A 20644-nucleotide genomic window follows, 5' to 3' on the forward strand; every position below is an offset into this window, starting at 1 on the left:
GTAGCTGAGAACTTCCCTAATCTGGGGAATGAAACAAACATTCATATCCTAGAGCCAGAGAGGACCACTAGAGGGGAACATAGGCACTAACCTCTTTGACATCGCCTACAGCAACTTCTGTCAAGATACATCTCCAAAAGCTAGTGAAACAAAAACAAAAATGAACTTTTGGGACTGAATCAAGATAAAAAGCTTCTGGCACAGCAAAGGAAACAGGCAACAAAACAAAGAGTCATCCCACAGAATGGGAGAAGATATTTGCAAAAGACACTCCAGGTAAAGGACTGGTATCCAACATCTATAAAGGACTTCCTTAACTCAATACCCAAAAAACACATAATCAATTCCAAAAGTGGCCAGAAGATATGAAAAGACAGTTCTCTGAAGAAGACATACAAATGGTTAATGGACACATGAAAAAAATGTTCATCATCATTAGCCATCAGGGATATTCAAATCAAAACCACATTGAGATACCACCTTACACTGGTTAGAATGGCAAAAATGGACAAGGAAAGAAACAACAAATGTTGGAGAGATTGTGGAGAAATGGGAACCTTCTTCCACTGTTGGTGGGAATGCAAGTTCGTACAGCCACTTTTGAAAACAGTGTGGAGGTCCCTCAAAAATTTAAAAATAGAGCTACCCTATACCCAGCAATTGCACTCCTGGGTATTTACCCAAAGACACAGATGTAGTGAAAAAAAGGGCCATATGCATTAGGAGAAGAAAGGGAAAAATGAAGGGGGGGGTAAGAGGGACAGATGAACCATGAGAGACTATGGATTCTGAGAAACAAAAAGAGATTTGGAGGGGAGGGTGGATTGGTTAGCCCACTGACAGGTATTAAGTAAGGCATAAACTGCATGGTGCACTGGGTGTTATACGAAAACAATGGATCATGAATCACCACGTCAAACTAGTGATGTAGTGTATGGTGACTAACAGAACATAATAAAATTAAAAAACAAATATTGACAAAAAAAGAAACATTTACGTATAACATTTAACCATGTTGTTAAACTATATTCTCTATAATTACACATCTGAGATCTAAATAATGGTGATTAAAGGCATATCGGCATAGATGACCATGGTATCCTCGTGAAACACCAGGAAGAAATTAGGATTCCTTATACAGTGTAATGATTGCAAACTTTTCCTGTGTAGACACACTTTGAAAATATGTGTTGAAGTAGTAGAATGGCAAGAATGGTTTGTTCAGGTCTATATTTCATCCCAATTTCAGCTATCTTCAGGCTAAGGGAATTAATTTGTCATTGTATTACACACTACTTGGTAGACTGCCGTAGACACAGAGCTTGTAATTATGTAGCAAATTTTCTCACGGAATTACTTGTCAAAGCAGATATTTGGGAAGATATTGTGACAGGCAGAGAAACAATCCTATATTTTGATAAAACAAAATGGAAAAAGGCTTTATATTGGCATAACCAAAATATCCAAGTTTGCATAATGGCCAAAAACTGGAAACTAAAAATTAGTGCATGCAGTGATAACTAGTGATGCTGGTTTCCTTAAGTCAAACTCACTATCTGTAGTGTACATAACTCCGAGCTACTCTTGAAAGAAAATTTCCACAGAAGAGTAACACCAATATGATAATAGGAAAAGACTTTGGATGTTCAGTCACAAAAAGCAGATTTGATTGCCTTAAACCAAAGTTCAATTATTGTTCATTCAATATATACATATAAAAATATTTGAAAGTAACTGTGCTCAATCTGTGCTGACGTCCAAGACAAAGTAAAGGGGTTCCACCTAAGAGTAGTATAATGGAAATTGGTATGGCTAAATAGAGTTTGAATGTAACACAAAATGGTTAATGGAATAGAAACTTAAGAACCTGCTGAGGTAAACAGTTGTCTTTAAAGATTTTTTACTATGCTGAATTTCAGGGCTCAGAATTTAAAATCCATAAAAACAGCATAAGAAATTAAGCCTGAAATAGGCTGTGGATGGAATCAGAAGGCAACGTAAATGTATCCATTAAAAAATACCAAAGGTCGGCTAATGAGGGGAGGAACTGAACGTACAAAATGGAATGTTTTGAGATCACTAGGGCAATACAGTCCTTTGATAATACCACCTGTAAAATCACACAACATTCTGAGATATGCAGTCTATGACTGCAGCATGTAATGACATAATGGTTGCTGAACTGGTGAAAGTGTTATACTTTCCACTATGAATGTATTTTTTAATGAATACAAACTTTGCCAACTAAAATCCAAGGACTCTTCTAAATAAATGGGTGAATATAATATAATTGAGAAAATACTAAAGTGAATATTATATATTTGTATTTTCTGGAATTCATTGACATGTATCTGTTACACATCAAATATTTTTTAAAGATTTTATTTATTGCAGAGCACATACAAGTGAGGGGAGGGGCAAAGGGACAGGGAGTCTGCTTCTGGACAGAAGTTAACAATGGACACAAGGCTCGATCTCAGGGCCCTGGGATCATAACCTGAGCTGAAAGCAGACATTTAACAACTGAACCACCCGGACGCAACCTTCCACATCATTGTAATTTATGCCCTCATTTTATTCATCCTGTACTATTTCAGAAATTACTTAACTCCAAAGCTTCTTTTCTCCCCCCCCTTTTTTTAAATACATATAATTTATTTAGGACGTATGTCAAGACTTCTTGCCAAATGACAAAAAAGTACAATAAATAAAATCAAAATTTTTGCCGTGAACTATTTCAAAAAATAAAAATAATGAAACCATAAAGATAAACATGTAATTTTATTGTTCAAATAAGAGAATTGCCAATATGTGGTCAATTGCCAATAAATGATAAACTTTGTTATCTTGCATAATGAAAGTCCTTGACAGATCAGTTTTAAATCGGATGATGTGCATACGCTGGAGATGGTTGTTGAGTTGACCTTGAAAGTGAGGCAGCAGAAGTATCACCTATCATTGGCACTCTGTCTCATGGGTTGCCGGCTGGTTGCAGTTTAGAAAAACGAACCTCACTGGCTGACAAATCCGCATATCTAGTTGGAAAAGTGGAAGGCTCCGCCATCATTCCCAAATAAGTGCTCTATAAGGGAGATATGATACGGTACTGAGATGGAGAAGATGTAGGTGTAACAACGTTCACAATGTGGCTATTTGCTTGAGTGTAGCTGCTATGTGAGTACATGTGAAAAGTGGTCAACTGATTTACAATAGCATGTGGCTCCATGCCAATTTGTTCCGATGGTCTAACTGACATTGCTGAAGCAGGAGAAATAACACTTCTTATAGGGGCCGTTGTAGTAGCAATTCTCTGGCTGGGAGAAGGCTTCCTTATTAGAGGCACATTTACATTGGTGGAGTTTGAACATACCCTTTCTCCGCTAGTTTCAGCAACAAAACCAGAATTAGGTCTATCCACGTTACCCACTGCTCTGCAGGGTTTCTTGTTGAAACCTTGAACCAATGAAACTGTAGAAGCATTTTTAATCCCGGCTCTTCTTTTCATTCTTACTAAAAGTTGAGGGCAGCCTCCTTTAAAATATGGATTATGATAGTACTGTAACTGAAACCAAAGGAGAAAGTTACTAAGTGACATTTCCAACTAAGTTATAAGAGACGATAAACTATAAAATCTGACTTTAGTTTCACCACACAAAGTCATCAAATAGTATAATTAGTTATGTTAGAATTTTTAAAAAAATTACTTACTGGATACAAATGTTTAATTACGGTTCATGAAAATGTGTTATATATTTACAAATAACAGAGAATAGCACTTTAAGGGGCTTCAGGACCTTATTTAAAATGAAGTTCATTGGTAAGGGTAAAAGATATTCCCCAAATTTTTTATAACCCTGAATGCTTCATGCCTAAGCTGGCATCAATTTTAAAACATATTAAAAATTTAAAAATCTGACTTTATCCTATACATAGGAACATATTTACTGCTATTCAAGGTAAAATCTTATATATTCTGTATATAAGTCATAACAGTTTTGAATACCATGCTTAAAACAGAAACTTCTTTTTCCTCTGATAGAAAGTCAGCCAGAGAAGCAGATATTTGAAAACTCTGTTGCATCTTATTAAATCCATAAAGATTAAGCTGGCAAACTAAACTCTTCATACTTCCAGTTGCTAATATTCTGAAAGGAACCTTTCTCTCCAAAACTTCTTTCTTGAAGAGTTCCTCATCAATCACTATAGAAGTTCCCTTCTCATCCCACCAAATTAACTAGAATGGTTCACTTTCAACTATTTACCAGAGTTTCCTGGGAAAGTTCAGAGAAAGAAAACCATTATCTTCAATTTGTTCAGAGACACAGAATGTGTAATGTGGTCTTTTTATCAAGGATCCTCCTGAAAAGGCCTGAAAAGTATTTTCTTCAATCTTAGGCCTCAGGTCCACAACTCCAGTGAATGTGTGATCACACAAAGGAGTGCTAATGGAAGCTGCAGAACCAGTTGATCCATCTTTAGGAAAATCATCTTGAATTTCTGAGGAAACATGTGCCATCTCAAATAAGTTTTCCTTCAGCTACGTTTCTGATCTGCATGGTTTTCAACACTGCACCTTCAAATGCCATTTTGGCTGGCCTACGCAGATAAACTATCCAGACCATCGCAATAGTCCACCACCTGAGTAGTTGTGACAGCACAAATGCCTGTTTCCTAGCAATTAAAGCCCGAGTGTTTACTTTTGAAATTCATTCAGTTAAAATGAAGTACTTAAAAAAAAAGTTTTGTGGACAGCAACCAAAAAAAAAAAAAAAAGGATGTACAAAACCTCCTTTTTACAAAATTTTTAAAGAAATAAAATCATAATTATAATTAGCCCCTGATATACAATCATTTTCTTCTTCTTCTTTTTTCTTTTTAAGATTTTATTTATTTATTTGAGAGAGAGAGAGAGCAGGGTCAGAGGGAGAAGCAGACTCCCCGCTGAGCAGGGAGTCCGATGTGGGACTCGATCCCGGGACTCCAGGATCATGACCTGAGCCGAAGGCAGTCGCTTAACCAACTGAGCCACCCAGGCGTCCCAATCATTTTCTTCTTCTAAACATACTCTTTTTAGGTTGGTGCCAATAACACAAAACCTGGTAAGTGACAACTGCAAAAAAAAAAAATGAGTAAAACAAAAGATTGAAAAAGCCCTGACGATTTGTAACTTAAATCTTTGTAACATGTATACAAAGAAAGTCACTGATACCACAAGTTAGTGGTTGCCCTGGGCCAGGTCAGAGGGGGACGGAAATTTCGATTTAAAGGAGTTTTTCTAAGATGTTGAAAATATTTAAGAATTAGGTAATATGATACAACATTACAAAATCAAATTGCCATTGAACTTTATAATTTGAAATGGTTATTTTTACATAATGTTCCTTAGGCCTCAATTTTTTACAATAGCCTGAATCTGTTGTTATTACTGACTAAAATAGAATATAATTAGGTTTCTGAATATAAGGATAACTTATCTGTTTCCCTTATGTAAATATTCTGTGTTAAATAGTATCAAATACATTTCATAGTCATATTAGTGGAATAATGATTTTGTTTGGTATGTCTGTAAATACCTGTTAGATTGTCAGGAAGGAAAAGATTTTAAGAGATGTGAAGAGATCTACCATAAATGAGATCCTAAAGAGTCAGAGATAAAAATAACTTGACAGTGTTATAAATAAAATCTATTTCTATGTGTCTCTAGGGAAAATTGCTTTTATTGCAACAGCCAATGTATTTATACAAAAACATTATGTGGGATAAACTTTGTGCCCAACAAACAGAATGTATATTTGTAAGGCAATTTTAATTTTGAGTAAAAAGTTCCTTTTCTGTCTAGCAATAACCATACTTCACCTATAGTAAAAATTTCTGTAAGTTCCTGGTATAATATTGTGACTGCTTTGTCTTTTCAATATGTGTAGAAGAAATAAATTTTTCTTATATTTGCCATATTTTATCATGCCTCAGAAAGAGATCCCAACATTAGGTGGTTGTCTTATGTTAATATACTTTTTAAACCCAGAATTATATGTATTAACAGTAAGCAATAAATATTTTCCCATCTGTAAATATTTAATGAAGATAAAATGATACGCCCTCCAGTGTGGCTTTGTTGGTTAAGAATCCAACACTTGGTTTTAGCTCAGGTCATGATCTCAGGATCATGAAATCAAGTCTCAAGTCAGGCTCCACACACAGCTGTGAGTCTGCTTGAGATCCTTCCCCTCTCCACCACTTCTGCAAATTCTCTCTCTCAAATAAATAAATAAATAAATAATAAATAAATAAATAATAAATAAATAAATAAATTTAAAAAAAAAGATACTCCCCCTAGATGCAGGTTCATGAATTTTGACAATTATTTCATTCAAACATTTTTTGGTGCAAAATTGTAAAGATGTGTATTTACATTCTAGGGCATTTCCTTAATTTTCCACATGCAATTTTTTTGGGGGCCCAGTGATTATCTATGGCTACATACAAAGGAGTGTATATGTAGGGAAAACAGTGAGTTAATTGGAGGATGAGAAATTCAAAATCACAATAAATGTAGAAAAGTTTCATCAAGTAGGGTGAAAGAAGAGTTTGTGGATATTAGGGAAAGATCGCCTAATTCAAATGTCATCTGACTCTAAATTTTAATCCTTGCCTCTATAAGGATAAAAGAAATGAGCTATTTTATCTGGAAAATATGAATAGAATAGGTTGTATCTTCTTAGCTTATAGAAAAATAAGATTTCTGTCTTTGTGACCTTTTTATCACAAGATTTGATGCACATTACATTCTCTCTGGTTAGTGCTTACTCTATAACAAAACTGTGCTATTTCTCTTCTGTCTTTGTGAAGAGGTATTATAGACTGGATGCAGTTTGTTTTTAATTATATTCCTCCAGTATGTCTTATGTTGAACACAGAGGTACATGGAAAGGAAGAGGCAGATGAAAGAATGTTAAGTTTGCAAATGAAATAGGAGAGAGGAACAGTCATTTTCAAGGTAGGTGAGTAAAGTCCTTCATTTCAGTAGGAGTCCTAAGAGATATTAGGTTGAAAATAAAATCCATTATGCTTTGTACATGTTCCAAATCTATAGGACAGCAAATAAGGAGCAGCTCCAACAGCTCTTTTTCAGGTGCTTCTACCCATCCCGTTTTTTTCCTAAACCCAGGTATTTTGCAATACTTGTATCTGTCGTAAATCTAGTGACTCTAGGGTTTTTTTTTTCTGGAGGCTTGAAGGTAGAGACCCTGTCAACTGATTCTATATGAGATGAGAACATGGTGATGAGCACTCTCAGGTTGGACAATGGTTAATGTATTACAAATTCTGTAGTTCCTAATTAGTAGAAGGATAAACTGTTTAATTTTTTAAGCTAAACCGCAACCGTAAGGTGACATCACATAATAAAGAAATCAAAAATAAATAAAAGAAATACACAAATCTCAACCAAGTGGCAGAAAGGCAGTGTATTTTGAGTTAGTCAGATGTTTTGCAGCACAGGCTATGTGAAATAAAAATGGTGCACCCATGTACACCTGAATTAACTCCTCTTTAACTTTACACGTTAAAATTTTAGACTGCCAATGACCTACTTTTAAACTCTGAGGCTTTACTGTACATAGATATTTTCACAGGTATTTTCTAAAAATGAACTTTACAGGTCAGCTTACATGTTCTGAGGAGAGAAGAGTGGATTGGGCTGCACTGGGAGAAAGGTATAACTTTAAATCTGTACATTCTATTTATAGATTGCTGGGGAGATAATGGATTTCATTTCTTATAGTATTGATTTCCTTCTCCCTTATGCTCAGTTGTCTCCAGTTATTTATTTATGCCTTTCTTTATGCTTTTCATCTCCTTTCATAATATCTTAGATCTCCCTCTTTTCAGCTACTCTTCTCTATTTCCTTCTCTCCTTCCCTTTTTTCTTTTTCATGTAGTCACTCTGGATTTAAAAATCATTGAAAATAATATCTTTCTTTTACTAACATTGTATCTTTAGCTTAGATTATTTTGAAAGAACATGTTCATGTTCTTGGGTGAGTGGTGAAATCATCTGCAAATGACTATTTCATATTTCCATATTTACACATGCTTCATGGGTAGGTATGAATGTTTCATTCTCATCTCTATTCTGTACTTATAAGTGCTACAGTATACTTTCTATCTCTTCCTTTTGAGAGATACACTGTCTCTCTTTGGAGAAATTATAATTTATTCATATGTTATCCTTTTGACCCAACCATTAGGAAGATACGTTCCTTTCCTATTTCTTATACATCCGGTCTTCTAATAAGAAATTTAGTCATTTTGGGAGCACCTGGGTGGCTCGGTGGTTTAGCATCTGCAATCAGCTGTAATCATGGTCCCAGGGTCCTAGGATTGAGACCAAATCATGCAAACCCTTTAAAAATACTCAGCATATACACTTGAATTTGGGCTTGCCAGCAGTTTTTGTTGTTGTTGATAATGTGTGTTCTCTCTCAAATTTTCTGATGTGTGCTTTGAATAACTTTGGGTTCCTTATTTGATTTACATATTATATATTACTGCAGTACATTTTAAGATTGCAAATATTACCATAAGTGGGTAAAAGTAAAATTGGTCTTCTGAAAAAGTGTCCTGTGATTTTAACGTTCACAAATAAAAAATACATTCATTTTAATAAAACCTTGGTATTCTTTGTAAGCCAGAAGTCTTCTTCCTTGTGCTAACAATTATATAAGAATGAAAAGTAAAGGAGGTTTTTTCTGCTTAAACATAAATATATATTGGATTTCTAGCTACATTAAAAATAAAGTATACTTTCCAACTGGACAAATTGTAAGGAAGAAGAAAAGAAAAGAAAAAGTTCACTCCAGCGAGAATCTTTGGATGTCGTTTGTCTGGAGGCACGGGAAAAGTGCCATGCCTTTCACTCAGAGAAAGAAGTCTATGAATAAAGCAAGATTCAGCATAGAACATGACACTTCAAAACAAGCCCCTTTTAACAGATGTATGTGTTCCAGCATGAGGATAGTGCCATGTCCTTCGCCTGTAGAAAGACTTCTGTGTAGAATGCAGTTACAGGGACACTGTGCGTGTTCAACAAGAAGCTTATGAGACTACATGTGTGGAGGCAACCTGAGAGGGCCCCATCCTCACTCTGAGGAAAAAGACTGTGAAGAATGCCACTGCCCGCTAACATCTTGATTCCAGAAGAGAAAAGCGATGTCTCCTAGAGGTGTGGAAGCATTCAGAAGATGGTTTGTCCTTAGGCATAGAATCCAGATAGTGGAGACTGCACCATTTAGAGCTGCACAAGTGTCTCTAGCATGAAGCTTTCCAGCACGTATGTGTGGCAGCATCAGGAAGGTGCCCTCTAGTCCCACTGGTGGAAACCGTCTGTTTAGAATAGGACTTTCAAGGAACCTCTTGCTTTCCGAAGATACAAGCCTTTTTCAATGCCATGTGTAGTCAGGAAGAAACTGTGATAAAACAAACTATGAAACACGAGACTGTGGACGATGGAACTCTTAACTGCCATCTGGATATCTGATGGTAGACACACTTTCAGAACTAAGTGTTGAAGGGTATGCAAGTGGCCAGAATTCTGATGCTAGAAACAAGTCCATGGAGAATGTAACTTAGAGCGCACCACAAATGTCTTCCTTGGAAAGTTTTCTGGCAGGTACATTTTGAAGCATCAGAAACAAGCCATATCATTTGCTCAGTGGAAGAATTCTGTGTCTCAAGCATGTCTCAGTGAAACCCAGGATTCTTCAAGCCTATACCCTGCTAGCCCGTATGCTTGAAGTCTCAGGAAAGTGCAGTATCTGTTGCTCAGAGAAAGAATTCTATGGAGATATCATCTTTCAGCAAACAAAGTGGTTCTTCAAGGGTGTAGATTTCTAGCTTGTATGTGTTGCAGTGTCAGGAAAATGCCATCTCCTTCCATCATAGAGAAAAGACTGTCGAGGATGACACGTTCCAGGAACATCTGGATTCCAGAAGAGAAAGTGATGTCCAGTCTAGGTATGGAAAAAAAGGCAAGGTGCTGAGTCCTGTCTGGGAGATCCAGGTCTGTGGAGAGTACAACTTTGGATCAACAAGTTTCTTCCAAAAGGAAGCTTTCTAGCACAGGGGTGGGCAAGCTCCAGCAGGGTTCCATACCCTTGCCTCTGACGTACAAGTTTGTGGAGAATGCCACTTACCAGTAACATCTAGTTTCTGGAGATCATACAATTTAGGCACAGAAGTGGAAGGCGAGACTAGAGGCATGTCCCTGTCAGGGAGAAACCAGTCCGTGGAGACTGCCACTTTTGTGAACAACTTGTTCCCTCAAGCGAGAAGCTTCCTTGCCTATATTGGTGAGAAGTACCAGGATAATGCCATATCCTCCTCTCTGAGAAACAAGGCGGTAGGGAATGCCACTTTCCACTAACATCTTGTCTCCAGAAATGAGAAGCGATTTCCAATCCAAGTGTGGATGTCTAGGGTAGAGGCCATGTCCTTATGCTTAGAAACGAGGCTGGGGAGCACTCACGATTCATAGAACCACAATTTCTCAAACGAGAATCATTCTAGCACGTATGAGTTGAAGCCTCCGAAACATGCCCCAACCTTCCCTCTGTGAATTGAGTATCTGGACAATGCAAATTTCCCCTAAGAGGAAGATTGCTTCAGCGAGATTCTTTGGAACATGTTTGTCTAGCAGCATGGGCAAAGTGCCATGCCTTTCACTCAGAGAAAGAAGGCTGTGAATAAAGCAAGTTTCAGTGAAGAACACGATACTTCCAAACAAATCCCTTCGAAGAGCACCATGTGTTTTAACATGAGGAAATGCTGTATCCTTCGCTTAGAGAAACAATGCTGTGGAGGAGGCCAATTCAGCAACATCCTAGATTTTCAAGCCAGAAACTTCCAAGCCTCTATGTGTGGAGATCACGATAGGCCCATATAATTTCCTCAGAGATACCAGACTATTGAGGAACCCGGTGTCCACTCAATCTTGTTTTCAGAAAAGAAAAGCCCTTTCTCATTGTTGTGTGGAAGTATATGGAAGGGGTGTGTCCTTATGATGAGAAACAAGACGGTGGAGAGGGCAACTTTCAGAGCATCACAAGGGCCTATAGTGATAAGCCTTGTTGCATCTATGCCTTGTAACATCGGAAAGGTGCCTACCCTTCCCTCAGTGAAAACTGTTTTGAATACAACGTTCAAGTAACCTCTTGCTTTCTGAAGATACAAGGCTTTTCCATTGCAGGTGTGGGATCATGAGGAAATATCCATACACCAAACTCTGAAAAACAAGACATGGGGAATGGAAATCTTCACGGCCATCTGGATGTTGGATGGTAGAACCATATTCAAATCTATGTTTGGAAGCATAGTAGAGGCAAGAGGCCTTGACCTGATGCTCATAAGCATGTCTGTGCAGAATACAACTTGGAGAAAACAACCAATTTCTTCCCGTGAGAAGCCCTGTAGTATGTATGTGTTCAAGCATCAAGAGATGGCCCTCTCCTTCCCTACGAGAAACAAGTCTGTGGAGAATGCCACATCGATTTACCATCTTTTCTCAAGAGTTCTCAGCCATTTCCAGTATCGGTCGGGTAGTTCTATTTTTAACTTTTGAGGAATCTCCACACTGTTTTCCAAAGTGGCTATACCAACATGCATTCCCACCAAGAGTGTAAGAGGGTCCCCCTTTCTCCATAACCTCTCCAACATTTGTTGTTTCTTTCCCTGTACATTTTTGCCATTCTAACTGGTGTAAGGTGGTATCTCAATGTGGTTTTGATTTGAATTTCCCTGGTGGTTAATGATGTTGAATATTTTTGCATGTGTGTGTTAACCATTTTTATGTCTTCTTCAGAGAAGTGTCTTTTTATATTTCTGGCCACTTTTTCTTGATTATTTGTTTTTTGGGTGTTGAGTTTGAGAAGTTCTTTATAGATCTTGGATACCAGCCCTTAGCTGGAGTATCTTTTGCCAAAATCTTCTCCTATTCCGTGCATTGCGTCTTTGTTTAGTTGACTGTTTCCTTTGCTCTTTCAGAAGCTTTTTATCTTGATGCAGTCCCAAAAGTTCATTTTTGCTTTTGTTTCAGTAGCTTTTGGAGATGTATCCTGAAAGAAGTTGATATGGGTGTAGTCAAAGAAGTTATTGCCTATGGTCTCCTCTAGGGTACCTCTCTGTGTCTAGTACACGAATGTTTCTTTCATTCCTCAGATTAGGGAAATTCTCAGCTACAATTTGCTCAAAGATATCCTCTAGTCCTCTCTCTCTCTCCACTACTTCTGGGATTCAAATTATTGTGACATTGGAATGGTTCATGGTGTCACTTATTTCTCGGATTCTATATTCATGGATTCTGAGTTGTTTTCTCCTGGCCTCCTCTTCTCCCTTTTTATCTATTATATTGTCTTCCAGGTTGCTTATTCATTTATCTGCCTCACTTACCCTAGATGTTAGATTACCTAGATTGGATTAGATCTCATTGATAGCATTTTGAAGTTCTACCAATTCAGTTTTCCTTTCTGCCCTTAGAGACTCTATGTTGCTTCTGATTGATTTCTCCATTCTAGCCATTGTCTTCACAATTGCTACCCTGAATTCCATCTCCGACATCTTGGTTTTATCTGCATCCATTTGTAAATCTGCACCAAATGTCATAATCTCTGAGTCTTTTCTATTTGAGGGGTTCTTCCTTCTAGTTATTCTGTTGATGGTGTTAGAGGGAAAGTAAAGAGTCCAAACTGTTGATCAGAACTCAAGTAGATGCACCTGCTTTCTTGGGACCTTAGGGTTGCTGACCTATTGATTTCCCAGCCTGTCTTCTGGGGAGGGGACTTCCACGCTATTGCTCAGGTAACCCTGTTTGTGCAGAGTTGCCCTGCCTATCTGTGGTGGGGAATGTGTTCAGCGGGAATCAGTTTTGTGGGCTTTTCTTCTCTGGTGGGTTTCCCTGGAGGATTTCCCCGTTTCATTCTCAATTCAGAGCAGAAGAGACCATTTTCAGCCCTCTGCCTCAGGGCAGAAAGACCGCAGTCTGTTCTTCAGTGAGCTCTCCAGGCCACACCATCTCCATTTCTGTCTGTGCTGCTATAAACTGCATCGTCCTGCATTGTGCGCCCCTCTGTAGCACCCCCAGTCTGGCCTTCAGGTCGGAGAATTTCTCTGCCCTTTGTGCTTCTAAAACCGCCAGACACTCAGAGTTCCCACTCGCAACCCCGTAGCTCCGGGTTTCCACCCAGGGGCTGCCCTAATGTCATTTCCCCGCCGCGACTGGTCTGAGTCTCTGCCTCATCCCCAGCACGTGAGGCTGTCACTCACCAGTGGTGTAGGTTCCCCACAGCCAGGCACCTTCCCGCTGCCACTTATACTCCGATATCTGCCCGCCGAATCAGGGCTTCCCGCTTAGTACCTCAAAACCTATGGCCTGTGATATTCTGTTAGTAGACATCCAGATCTTCTTACATCTCAGGCTGGTTTCGTGGGTGCTCAGAGTTGTCTGGTAGATATCCAGCTCAATTCCGCAGTAGAGTTGAAATAGGATCCCCTACACTTCTGCCATCTTTCCTCTCCTATTAAGTGCTAACTCTTGATCTCAACACAGGTCTTGATCTCAGGGTCCTGAGTTCAAACCCTAGAGTGAATCTCTTATAGAAAGCATCAAGTTGGAAGATGGTTTTTCCATTATTACAGAGAGTGTCTTTTACTTAAGTAGTCTCATTCATGTACATTTATTTTATTTTATTTCCCTTTATTTATTTATTTATTTGTTATTTATTTATTTTTTATTTATATTTATCATTGTTTTTATGTTCCTTTTATTAACTCAAACCCAAGCACCAGCCAGAGAGTGTGTAACTTCTCTCCATGTAGTCACACATATTAATTATTATATTAATTTCATCCTTTGAAGAAATCTCTCCTCAGGGTCTACTCCAGAGACCTCTAACTTACTATAGTCTTTAGTAAGGTGTATAGTCACCATACATTATATCAATTTTTTAATGTAGTGTTCCATGATTCATTGTTTGTTCATAACACCCAGTACTATATGCAGAACGTGCCCTCTTTAATACCCCTCAACAAGCTAACCCATCCCCCCACCCCGCTCCACTCGAGAACCCTCAGTTTGTTTTTCAGAGTCCATCGTCTCTCATGGTCCATCCTCCCATCAGATTTACCCCCTTCATTCTTCCCTCCTGCTATCTTCTTCTTTTCATTCTTAACGTATATTACATTATTTGTTTCAGAGGTACAGATCTGTGATTCAACAGTCTTGCATAACTCACAATGCTCAACACAGCACATACCCTCGCCAATGTCTATCACCGAGCCACCCCATCCCTCCCACCACCACCACTCCAGTAACCCTCTGTTTGTTTCCTGATATTAAGAATTCCTCATATCAGTGAGGTCATATGATAAATGTCCTTCTCTGATTGACTTATTTCACTCAGCATAACACCCTCCAGTTCCATCCACGTCATTGCAAATGGCAAGATCTCAATCCTTTTGATGGCTGCATAATATTCCATTGTGTATATACACCACCTCTTCTTTATCCATTTCCTCTTTCTCCACATCCCTGTCAACATCTGTCATTTCCTGACATGTTAATTTTACCCATTCTGACTGGTGTGAGTTGGTACCTCATTGTGGTTTTGATTTGGATTTCCCTAATGCCAAGCGATGTTGAGCATTTTTCATGTGTCTGTTGGCCATTTGGATGTCTTCTTTGGAAAACTCTCTATTCATGTCTTCAGCCCACTTCTTGATTGTATTATTTGTTCGTTGGGTGTTGAGTTTGATAAGTTCTTTATAGATTTTGGATAATAGCCCTTTATCTGATATACCATTTGCAAATATTTTCTCCCATTCTGTTTTTTTTTTTTTGGTTTTGTGGACTGTTACTTTTCCTGTGGACAAGCTTTTTATCTTAATGAGATCCCAAAAGTTCATTTTTGCCCTTGCTTCCCTTGCCTTTGGCAATGTTCCTAGGAAGAATTCGCTGTGGCTGAGGTTGAAGAGATTGCTGCCTGTGTTCTCCTTTAGGATTGTGATGGACTCCTGTCTCACATTCAGGTCTTTCAACCATTTGGAGTCTATTTTTGTGTGTGGTGTAAGGAAATGGTCCAGTTTCATTTTTTTGCATGTAGCTATCCAATCTTTCCAACCCCATTTATAAGAGACTATTTTTTTCCATCAGATATTTTTTCCTGCTTTGCCAAATAATACTTGACCATAGAGTTTAGGATACATTTCTGGGCTCTCCATCTATGTGTCTGTTTTTGTGCCAGTACCATACTGTCTTGATGATGACAGCTTTGTAATATAGCTGGAAGTCTGGAATTGTGATGCCTCTAGCTTTTCTTTTCTTTTTCAACATTCCTCTGGCTATTTGGAGTCTTTTCTAGTTCCATACAAATTTTAAGATTATTTGTTCCTTTTCTTTGAAAAAAGTGGATGGTATTTTGATGGGGATTGCATTGAATGTGTAGATTGCTCTATGTAGCATTAACATCTTCAAAATGTTTGTTCTTCCAATCCATGAGAATGGAATGTTTTTCCATTTCTTTGTGTTTTCCTCAATTTCTTCCATGAGTGTTTTATAGTTGTCTCAGTACAGATCCTTTGCCCCTTTTGTTAGGTTTATTCCTAGGTATCTTATTGTTTTGGGTGCACTTATAAAGGGAATCGACTTCTTAATTTCTCTCTCTTCTGTCTTGTTGTTGATGTATGGGAATGCTTTCTTGGCATTGATTTATATCTTGCCTCTTTACTGAATTCCTGTATGAGTTCTAGCAGTTTTGTGGTGGAGTCTTTTGGCATTTCCACATAAATATATCATCTGCAAAGAGTGAGAGTTTGAATTCCTCTTTGCCGATTTGATTGCCTTTGATTTTGTTTTGTTGTCTGATTGCGGTGGCTAAGACTTCTAATAGTATGTTGAATAGCAGTAGTGATATTGGTCATCCCTGCTGCATTTCTCACGTTAGGGGGAAAGCTCTCAGTTTTTACACATTGAGAATGATATTTGCTGTAGGTTTTTCATAGATGGCTTTTATGAAATTGAAGTATGTACCCTCTATCCCTATACTCTGAAGAGTTTTGATCAAAAAAGGATGCTGTACTTTGTCAAATGCATTTTCTGCATCTATTGAGAGGATCATATGATTCTTTTTCTTCCTTTTGTTCTTTCTTTTGTTAATGTATTGTATCACTTTGATTGATTCGCGGATATTGAACCAACCCTGCAGCCCAGGGATAAATCCCACTTGGTCGTGGTGAATAATCCTTTTAATGTACTGTTGGGTCTTATTGGCTAGTATAAATGTCATTCAAACCCAGAATGAGATATCACCTCATATCTACTAAGATGGCCATCCTCAATAAAACAAGACAAAGTGCTGCAGAGAATGTGTAGAAAATGGAACCCTGTGGAATGTTGGTGGGAATGTAAATTGGGGCAGCTACTTTGGAAAACTATATAGAGTTTCCTCAAAAATATAAAAATAGAACTAACATATGATCCAGCAATTCTAGTTCTGTGAATATATCCAAAGGAACCTAAAACCCTATGTCAAAGAGATAACTGCACCCCATGTTCACAGCAGTATCATTAATTTACAAGAGCCAAGATGCTGAAACAACCGAAGTGTCCATCAACACATAAATGAATAAAAAAGTTGTGGTATATGAGAATCATTCAAAAAATAAAAATAGCTCTTGGAAATTAAAAGTAGGCTCAAAAGTGGAAATCCTAGACAGAAAAGTTGGAAAATTAAATAAAGATAAACTCGCAGGAGGTAAAACAAAAACACAAAGAGAGACAAGAGATTAGCAAATTAGGGTAACCAATCCAGAAATTTCAACATAATGCTAAAAATTCCAGAAAAAAAAAACAGAAAATAAAGAGAAGGAAATCATCAAAGTATATATATATTTTAATGTCCCAGAAGGTAAGTTTTTAGATCAAAAGTTTCCAAGCAGTACCCCAACTACAGGTGAAAAAAAAATCTATCCAAATCCACATCATTAAGAAATTTTAAAATATTTAGAATTCTATAACCAGCCAAACCATCAAGAGAACAAATATATGTTCATTCAAAGTTTAAAAAAAAATAACACTCGTGCACCCTTTCCTGGGAAGCTACTGAAGAATGGTCAACAACAGAAGGCAGTTTTGGAGAAGGAAGGAGGAAGACCTCAAATCAGGAACTGGGAAACACAAGTGAAGGCAGAGGCAAAAGCAATCCCCAAGGTGATGAAAGAGACCTTAAGATCATAGTTCTATACCAAGTCCAGAGATTGGCCATTAAAGACTATAGTAAGTTAGAGGTTTCTGGAGTAGACCCTGATGTGACGATGAAATTAATATAATTAATGATGAAATTAATCAATTTAATTAAAGATGAAATTAATATAATAATTAATGTGTGTGACTATATGAAGAGAAGATATACACTCTCTAGCTTGTGCTTGGGTTTGAGTTAATAAAAAGAACATTAAAAATTTTAAAAACAATAAAATAATAAAATAAGATAAATGTACATAAATTACATTAACTTAAACTAACTATTTGTAATAATGGAAAAACCATCATTCAACTTTTTGCTTTCTTCTAGAGATTGACTCTAGGGCTTAAACTCAGGACCCTTAGATCCAGACCTGAGTTGAGATCAAGCGTCAGCATTTGATAGGAGAGGAAAAATGGCAGAGGAGTAGGGAACCCTATTTCAACTGATCCCTGGAATTGAGCTGGATATCTACCAGACCACTCTGAGCACCCATAAAACCACTGTAAGATGTAAGAAGATCTGGATCTCTACGAACAGAATATCGCAGGCCATTGGTTTTGAGGTACTAAACGGGGTGCCCTGATTCAGTGGGTATATATCAGAGGATAATTTGCAGCGGGAATGTGCCCTGGCCGTGGGGAAACTACGCCGCAGGTGAGCGACAGCCTCACGCGCTAGGAACAGGGCACAGACTCACAGAGTAGTATCAGTGGGGAAAGGACTTTAGGGCAGTCCCCAGGCAGAAACACGGAGCGTCAGGGTCTCCCGTGGGAACTGGGAGCAGCTGGCCGTTTAGTAGCACAAAGGGCAGAGACATGCTCCGATTTGGAGGCAGGAATGGGGGCGCTGCAGAGGGGCACACAACCCAGGACGTTGCAGTTTATAGCAGCACGGACATAAACGGAGACAGTGTGGCCTGGAGAGCTCACTGAAGAACAGACTGCGGTCTCTCTGCCCTGAGGCAGAGGGTTGGAATCGGTCTCTTCTACTCTGACTTGCAGAAAAGACAAAGAAAGACGCCAGGGAAAGTCGCCAGAGAGCACAAGCCCCCAAAACTGATTCCTGCTGAGCCCATCCCATGCTGCAGGGGGGCAGGGCAACTCTGCCCAAACAGGGTTGCCTCAGTAACAGTGTAGCAGGCCCCTCTCCAAGAATACTGGCTGAGAATAAAAGAGACCAGCGCCCTAAATTCCCAAGAAAACAGGTGCATCTTGTTTGGGTTCTGGTCAATAATTTGGACTCTTTACTGTCTCTCAAACATCCATCAACAGAATAACTAGAAGGAAGAAACCCTAAAATAGAAAAGACTCAGAATTATGACTTATGGTGCAGATTTACAAATGGATGCAGATATAACCAATATGTCGGAGACGGAATTCAGGGTAGCAATTGTGAAGAAAAGGGCTAGAAAGGGAAAATCAATCAGTGGCAACATAGAATCTCTAAGGGCAGAAATGAAAACCGAATTGTCAGAACTTAAAAATGCTATCAATGAGGGGCGCCTTGGTGGCTCAGTTGGTTGGGCGACTGCCTTCGGCTCAGGTCATGATCCTGAAGTGCCAGGACTGAGTCCCGCATCGGGCTCCCTGCTCGGCGGGGAGTCTGCTTCTTCCTCTGACCCTCCCCCTTCTCATGCTCTCTCTCTCTCATTCTGTCTCAAATGAATAAAATAAAATCTTTTAAAAAAAAGGAAAAAAATGCTATCAATGAGTTGTAATCCAATCAAGATAATCTAACAGCTAGGGTAAATGAGGAAGATGAATGAATAAGCAACCTGGAAGACAATATAATAGATAAAAAGGGAAAAGAAGAGGCCAGGGAAAAGCAACTCAGAATCCGTGAAAATAGAATCACAGAAATAAATGACACCATGAAGCGTTTCAATGTCAGAATAATTGGAATCTCGAAAGGACTGGAGAGAGAGAGAGGAATAGAATATATATTTGAGCAAATTGTTGTTGAGAACTTCCCTAATCTAGGAAATGATACAAACATTCACATACTAGAGACAGAGAGGACCCCTAGAGGAGAACATAGGCAATAACTTCTTTGACATCGCCCACAGCAACTTCTATCAAGATACACCTCCAAATTTATTGAAACGAAAGCAAAAAAGTACTTTTGGGACTGCATCAAGATAAAAAGCTTCTGGCACAGCAAAGGGAACAGTCAACAAAACAAAGAAGCAATGCACAGAATGGGAGAAGGTGTTTGCAAAAGACAATCCAGGTAAAGGGCTGGTATCCAGGATCTATAAAGAATTTCTCAAACTCAACACCCAAAAAAACAAATAATCAAGTCAAATAGTGGCTGGAATTTATGAAAAGACAATGCTCTGAAGAAGACATACAAAAGGCTAATGGACACATGAAAAAATGTTCATCATCATTAGCCACCAGGGAAATTCAAACCAAAACCACATTGAAACACCACCCTACACCAGTTAGAATGGCAAAAATGGACAGGGAAAGAAACAAGAAATGTTGGAGAGGTTGTGGAGAAAGGGGAACCCTCTTACACTGTTGCTGGGAATGTAAGTTGGTACAGCCACTTTGGAAAACAGTGTGGAGGTTCCTCAAAAATTTAAAAATAGAGCTACCCTATCACCCAGCAATTGCAATTCTAGGTATTTACTCCAAAGACACAGATGTAGTGAAAAAAGGGCCATATGCATTAGGAGAAGGAATGGAAAAAATGAAGGGATGGGGAATCCGAGTGAGAGAAAGACCATGAGAGAGTATGGACTCTGAGAAACCAACAGGATTTTAGAGGGGAAGGGGGATTTGTTAGCCCAGTGATGGGTAATAAGGGGACACATACTGCATGGTGCACTAGGTGTTAAATGAAAACAATGGATTATGAATCACCACCTCAAAACTAGTAATATATTGTATAGTGACTAACAAAACATAATAAAATTAAAGAAAATATATTACCCCAAAAAGGAAACATTTATGTATAACATTTGACCATTTTGTAAAACTATATTCTCTACAATTTCACATCTGAGAATTAAATAATGGCGATTAAAGGCATATGTGCATAGATGACAATGGTATTCTCATGAAACTCCAGGAGGAAATAATCATTGCAAAATTCTCCTAAATAGACAGAGTTTGAAAATATGTGTTGATGCATTAGAATGACAAGAATGGATTGTTCAGCTCTGTATTTTGTCCCAGTTCCAGCTTACTCAGAGGCCAAGGGAATGAATTTTGCACACTAGTTGGGATACTGCCTTAGATACGGATCTAGTAAGTATGCAGCAAATTCTGTCACGAATGACTTGTAAAAGCAGAAGATGGAGAAGATATTGTGACAGGCAGATAAATAATCCTATATTTCGGTGA

The 20644-nt window shown here is 38.3% G+C and overlaps 1 pseudogene; it reads right to left on the reverse strand.

The window, feature by feature from the left end:
- Window positions 1-2878: 2878 nt before the first annotated feature.
- LOC148161668 (heat shock transcription factor, Y-linked-like) lies at window positions 2879-4516 on the reverse strand (annotated as a pseudogene).
- Between the last annotated feature and the right edge of the window lie 16128 nt (window positions 4517-20644).

This window comes from Eumetopias jubatus, unplaced genomic scaffold, assembly GCF_037043125.1.
Source record: "Eumetopias jubatus isolate StellerSeaLion01/CBP00866 unplaced genomic scaffold, mEumJub1_p1.0 scaffold_96, whole genome shotgun sequence".
In the NCBI taxonomy this organism is placed as follows: domain Eukaryota; kingdom Metazoa; phylum Chordata; class Mammalia; order Carnivora; family Otariidae; genus Eumetopias; species Eumetopias jubatus.